Source organism: Canis lupus, chromosome 4, assembly GCF_003254725.2.
Source record: "Canis lupus dingo isolate Sandy chromosome 4, ASM325472v2, whole genome shotgun sequence".
In the NCBI taxonomy this organism is placed as follows: domain Eukaryota; kingdom Metazoa; phylum Chordata; class Mammalia; order Carnivora; family Canidae; genus Canis; species Canis lupus.
Window position 1 is genome coordinate 3,256,890 of NC_064246.1, and position 5,543 is coordinate 3,262,432.

Below are 5,543 nucleotides of genomic sequence, written 5' to 3' on the forward strand. Positions count from 1 at the left end.
TGCAAGGAACATGCCCTACACCACTAATTCAATATAGAGGGAAAAGCCAAGATGCTCAAGGATTCTTATTGTCATTAAACCTTAGAACTAGATACTATCAAATTGTGCCACAAAGAAAAATGGTTAAGTATATTAGGAGAAATCAGTGTGTTGTGACATTATACAAATACTAAAAGTGATTATGATGTCAATTATGTTGTCACATGGGAAATATTTGTGACATAATGTGAAGCAAGGAATCAGAAGCAGAAGACATATCTGGCATGTGGCCCAAGCTTACAACTTCATGGAAATATTTATGTATATGGATATGCCAAGAGCATGTTACAGAAAAACGAAATTCATTGTATTAAAGTAGGAATAAAAGGGACAATAGGACAAATTTTTCTTTTGATGGTGGAATATTATATTTTTTAAAGATTTTGTTTTTAAGTGAATCTCCATACCCAACATGGGGCTCCAACTTATAACCCTGAGATCAAGAGTTTCATGCTCCACCGACTGAGCCAGCCGGGCGCCCCCAATGGCGCAATAATATTTTTAAAAATAAAAATGGAAACCAAAAGCAACACAGATTTTAGTTAGCTCCAATGCATAAAAGCCCTTTCAGCTCACATGCTGTTAATCCAAGTGCTAATTGTGCCATCCTCATTGTAGGGACTGCAGACAGGCTTTGCAGAAGGAAATTTAGAGACAGAAGGAGCAGGGGGAGAAGAGAGTCAAGCAAGGAGGGGGAGGCAGAGGAGAAAATGGATCAAGACTTACAACCACCTCATCTTCAATCTGTGTTTAACATTTTATCTTAAGTTGAACTTACTCCTTTAGCTTCCAGAATCAATTCCTTCCCCAAATTCCTTTTTTTGTTTTTGTTTTCAGATTTCATATCTATTTCTCTGCAAACTGAACACCAGATTCTCTCTTCAATCAGTATTATGGTAAATCAAGATCCATCGGTTTTAATAAATACTTGATTAAAAATCAGCTTGGCAATTGAGAGAGCAAGAAGCTTTCTTCCTTCCAAAGGTTACTGGCTTTATCCATCAATTTATTGTAAAGGGGATAATATTTTAAAACTTAGGAATATTTGATTTTTTACCTTTCTCATTGCATGGCCTTCTTCCTAGTTGGTCCAGAGCATCTGTTTTCCTAGGGGCAGTCCCAAATTGGGAGGAGGGGATGTTTATGGGGAAGATTAAACATGTCACAGAAAAAGCATAAAGATAAATACAATTAATATTCAGCTTTTGACACATAAAGTAGGATTAACTACAAAGGCAATAATAGTGTTACAATAAGGCTGCAGCTTTAATAAAAGATTAAGCACCTTTCTCTCCTCCGTTAGCATATTAACTATCAAGCCTGGATGATTTGGGTCATAGAGTCATCCGTATTATGAAGAAGAGGTAACCCAGTGGCGCATGAAAACCATATTGTGGAGGTCACTCCATGACCTGAGTTCATGTGGAGGTCACTCCATGACCTGAGTTCCTCTATGGTACAAGCAGAATGTGACTGTATGAGTTGAATTGTGTCCCTCTCAAATTCATGCGTTGAGGACCTAAACTCCAGTACCTCAGAATGTGACCTTATTTGAAGATAAGGTCTTCACAGCAGTAATTAAGTTAAAACGAAGTCAGTAGGGTGGACCCTAATTCAACATGACTGGTGTCCTTATAAAAATGGGAAATTTGGACACACACAACTATACAGCCAGAAGGCCATATAAACATAAAGATGGCCATCAACAAGCTAAGGAGAGAAGTCTGGGACAGTCGTCCCTCACTGTCCACAGAAGGACCAAGACTGCTGACACCTTGATTTCACCTTGATTTCAAGATAGGCCTCTTTGGCATAAGGATTACCTTGAGTTGGTTATTATTTTTAAGAAATAGCAAGAAACACAGGAAAATCCCTGAAAATGGTGAAGTTACCGTTTTGTGAAGAACATTAACATTGATAAAACTCTCTATTTGTAAGATTGTCTTTCTCTCTGCGTCAGGAAGAAGAGAATAACTGAATCTCTAGAACCTCTTATCAGTGGAGACCTTACTTAAATCTGCATAACAACCATACCCTAGTTCACTATGCTTTTCCTGGTCACCTCCCATAACTGGTCTTCCTCCTCCCCTAACACCTTCCTTTGTCTCCAACTGGAGATAGTATTTAAGGTGGTGGCCCCAAAAACTGAAAGACAAGATATTTCTGTTCTTTAGGCTACCAGTTTGTGGTACTTTGTTATGGCAGCCCTGGCAAACTAATACAGTGAACAAGGGAAGATGAAAAAACAAAAACAAAACAAAACCTCCTGCTTACTCTGGGGGGTTGTAGCAAGAAGAGGAAAGGTGTGTCTTCCCCTCTCATTTGGGGTTCTAGAAGAAACCACAGTAATGGGCTTCCCTGTACCAAACCAGGATGCCACCACAAAGTAAACATGGCCACAGAGGACAGTCAGGTGAGCAGGCTTTGGACACATCTTGACTGGGTTTTCCTCAGTTCAAGTAGCATATATTATAGCACAGTAAATAGAATTTTCTATTTATCCTTCTAGGTTCTAGGCTACGACACCATCACGACCTCCATTCCCCAAATAAAAAGACAGATTAACAGGAGAAAAACAAGCAGAAATTTAGTAACATGTATATCTGAGTAACTCCCCAAAATGGCCCAAGCCATCACCTTAAATACTCTCTCCAGTTGGAGACAAAGGAAGGTGTTAGGGGAGGGGGAAGACCAGTTATGGGAGGTGACCAAGAAAAGCATAGTGAACTAGGGTATGGTTGTTGTGCAGATTTAAGTAAGGTCTCCACTGATAAGAGGTTCTAGAGATTCAGTTATTCTCTTCTTCCTGATACAGAGAGAAAGACAATCTTACAAATAGAGAGTTTTATCAATGTTAATGTTCTTCACAAAACGGTAACTTCACCATTTTCAGGGATTTTCCTGTGTTTCTTGCTATTTCTTAAAAATAATAACCAACTCAGGCAGCCCCGGTGGCCCAGTGGTTTGGCGCCACCTGAGGCCCAGGGCGTGATGCTGGAGACCCGGGATCGAGTCCCACGTCGGGCTCCCGGTGCATGGGGCCTGCTGCTCCCTCTGCCTGGGTCTCTGCCTCTCTCTCTCTCTCTCTCTCTCTGTGTGTCTCTCATGAATAAATAAATAAAATCTTTAAATAATAATAATAATAATAACCAACTCAAGGTAATCCTTATGCCAAAGAGGCCTATGTTGAGGGCCATGTTTCGCTCCCCTTCAGTCCACAGGCCCAGACTGACAGTCGCAGGGCGCCCGCCGAGGCCGGCTCGGGGGAGTCGCAGCCGCGCTCCGGAAAGGACGGGGGCGCCCGGGCCCGGCGCGCGGAGCTGTGGGCAGCCAGCCCCGGCCCGAGAGCCGCTTCGATGGCCCAGGGACAGCGCCGCCAAATGCCAGGGCTGCGAAGCATCCCCACGACCCCCCAGTCCTCTGCGCCATGCACCATCTCGGAGAGGAAAAGTGAGAGCAGACGTCGGGGAGACCGAGCATTTTTAGCGAATAGCAGCTGCGCACAACCCAATGATCCGATCAGACTAAGTTTTTCAACCAGGATGGATGTTGGCTTTTTCCTCACAGCACCGAGTCCTATTGTGACTTGACCTTCTACAACGTAGTCACAAGATACCTCGTTATCACAGAACCCGGGGGCCACGGGGCAGGAAGTGGGCCATTCATCCTCAAACTCTCCTTCCCCACCCACAAGACACAGACCCTCACTTTACCGTTGTCACTCAGGTCAGTGTCAGCCAGGGACAAGAACGAGTCATGAAGTTTCCTTCCATTTCCAAAACAAATCTTTAACTTACAAATGAAGATGAAAGGATATTTTTTCTAAACCAACAGTGTAAACCAGCTGGACTGTTTTGTAAAAATATCACACCCTCTTGACACTTCAGTGGCTAATTTGCATGGTGCCAGATGATTTTCTTTTCCCCTCTTTCAATCAACTCAAGTAAATATACAACACTCAACCAAACCGCATCCTCTAGCGGGAGAAGAGGTTTTGAAATGTTTTCTTGTTAACTGTTTACCTTAATCTGTGTGTTCACAATTTCTGAGACGGGAACGGTGGATCATCAGAACAAAGTTACTACAAGGATTTTCCAGGGGGATGGGCTGCAGCTGGAGGTTTGTTATGTAACTTCCATTACGTGGCTCTTTCCATTTTCAAGGTGTTCAGCAGGCACTGACTAATTAAGACAGGAACTGATTTCTGTGCTGGAGCATCCCAGCTAGCGGCAACAAGCATTTCATGCTTGGTGTTAGAAAACATTCCCATTGCTTCTTTGGTAATGCTGAGCCCTGGTTAGAGAGTAATGACAGTTCACTATTGCCACTCTGTGAATGCTGATCCACAGAACCTTGGGGATCACACAATCCTCCCAACGAAGGGACTCCAGCCCCCCAACTTTGACACATCCCAGATTCTCCTTGAACATATGCAGCGACAGCCAACTCACCAGTGCCAGACAGCTGATTGCTGGGGTTCAGGTGGGTCTGAGTGGAGTGAGTTGTTCGCGCAAGTATTTCTCCCTTTGGGGAGGGGGTCTCAAAAGGAGGCATGTGACTCCAAGGGGCGCGTGGAAAGATGCCCATCCAAGTCTACTCTCATCCAAGGTCAGAATGCTCCCACTAGGGCTTGGTCCTCTGGGTTTAAAAAGCATCACTATTATTTTCCATTACTTATTAAGCAATAATTTTGCACCAGATACTGTGCTGTCCTCCAGGATGCACTTAAATAGACCTCCTCCTTGTCTGCCAGGAGCCGACCACCTAGTTCATTAAGTTTTACTTACTTTCAAATAGGCAAAACCAAGTTCGCCATTTTTAAAAGATTTTATTTATTTATTCATGAGAGACACAAAGAGAGAAGCAGAGACATAGGCAGAGAAAGAAGCAGCTCCCACGGGGGGGCCTCATGTGGGACTTGATCCCAGGACCCCAGGATCACTCCCTAAGCCGAAGGCAGACACTCAACCACTGAGCCATCCAGGTGCCCTCAGAATTTGTCATTTTTATGAGTTTCATCAAATATACATTGATTTATTCATTAAAAATGTATCAACGAGAAATTATAGTCTGGTAGGGAGAGAATCCTCAAGAAATGATCACAAGTGCCAAATACAAGTTATAAGTGCCATAATAAAGCACAGTTCACTTATTTACTTGATCCTTCTTAAGGTAATTGGTCAGGGAAGACTTTCAGAGGTAGGCAGAAAATCTAAGGGCAGTAAATAAACACCTGCAGGAGTGGGCTTTGGGAGAAGATGCTGCCAAAAAGATCACCTACTTTCTGATTCTGTTCAAGGGCAGCTCAGCCAACTGATTCCCAATCGTCCTTGGACAACACCCAAAATCATTCTTACCCACTAAGGTGGTGTGACTAATGAGAGGTCTCGTGGTCATGGCTTAATGAGGTGAAACGATTAAACTGTAATTAGCACATTTATTACCTTAATATGAATCAATGCTTCTAAAGTTCCTGAAATGAATTTAATCCCCAAAATAAATTA